The following is a 1,362-nucleotide window of genomic DNA, read 5'->3' on the forward strand; positions in this document are numbered from 1 at the left end:
GTTCCTTTCCACACATGGAGTTGTTTTTTTTCTCATTCATTGACTGCTGATATAAAAGATTATTGGCCTTGAGAGTCAGCTGTAAATTAGGTCGAACTTCAACTGATCCTAAAAAAAATTCATCACCTGCAGGTAAATGTATTGCATTGCTTCTTGTTTTACTTCATTCAACCGCGCGCCCCCCCACCCCAAACATCCAAATTTCACGATAGTTCGAAAAATGTGTTGAAACTGATTCGTGTTGGAAGTTGGTGGCTTTTCGTGTCTCGACATATAATTTATTCAATTAGATGACTGGGTCAGTCTTGAAACTACTTCGGATTCTTCACAGTTGAAAATTTACTTTTGATTGAATGCAAAGCTCAAGCTCCACGAAATCCAAATCCTACAAAACAATTCATGACTTTTAAGAGATTCTGCGCTGTGAACAGGATTCGAACCTGCGCAGAGAGACCCCATTGGATTTCAAATCCAACGCCTTAACCTCTCGGCCATCACAGCTGCGGGAATCATTTGTTGGAAGAACAAATTGTCAAGACCCAAAGATTTCACCAACTCCTTTGCAGAGACCCAGCCGAACGATACCTTTGCAGATTGACAGGCTTTCACCACAAACGAGATTCTGACACAGCTGAAGTTGTGGGAATGATTCTTCGTCGAATTATAGAGTCACGATGTACACCACGAAGACAGGGTCATTGTCTCACTGCGTCCGATCGATTTTGACTCAATTGCTCATCATCTGGTGCCAAATTAGATGTGCTGTTGTGTTTTAATATTCATCGACATATGGTATTAGAAAAATTGATGCTAAGTCCATAAACACCAGCTACATTCGTAAAAAAAAATCACAATTAGAAAGAATGCAGAGCCAATTTACAGGAATGGATCCAGCAACTAATCTGTATGTTCTGACATCAGGTAATGAACTTGTGAGCACAAGAGAGGAAGATTAACCGAAGATTTGGAACTTGAAATCGTCTTGACGGAATTATTTGCAAAGTTTTTGCGGTAGTTTTAGAGTCATCAAGTCCTTGAAAAATACAACACGGAAATTGGCCCTTCTTTCCAACATGACCATGGTGGACAGTTACCCTAAATTAATAGGTCCCATTTGCCAACATTTGTCGCACATCCCTCTAAACCTTGTTACTCATATATCCATCCAGATGCCATTAAATGTTACACTTGTACCAGTCTCCAACAATTTCTCTGGCAGCTCATTCTGGACGCGTCTGAAAAAGTTGCCCCTGACGTTCTTTTTAATTCCTTACCCATTAATTGTAAACCGATGTTTTCTAAATTTTGACTTCCTCACCAGCCGAAAACCACCTTGACGAGTGAACCTATCCATGTCCCTCA

At 40.4% G+C, this 1,362-nt stretch overlaps 1 non-coding gene across 1 annotated transcript; it reads right to left on the bottom strand.

Moving 5' to 3' along the window:
• Nucleotides 1-419: 419 nt before the first annotated feature.
• On the bottom strand, nucleotides 420-501 carry trnas-uga. Its single transcript has one exon. It is a non-coding gene; the product is annotated as a tRNA-Ser (tRNA).
• Nucleotides 502-1,362: the final 861 nt, after the last annotated feature.

Source organism: Chiloscyllium plagiosum, unplaced genomic scaffold (genome assembly GCF_004010195.1).
Source record: "Chiloscyllium plagiosum isolate BGI_BamShark_2017 unplaced genomic scaffold, ASM401019v2 scaf_48484, whole genome shotgun sequence".
In the NCBI taxonomy this organism is placed as follows: domain Eukaryota; kingdom Metazoa; phylum Chordata; class Chondrichthyes; order Orectolobiformes; family Hemiscylliidae; genus Chiloscyllium; species Chiloscyllium plagiosum.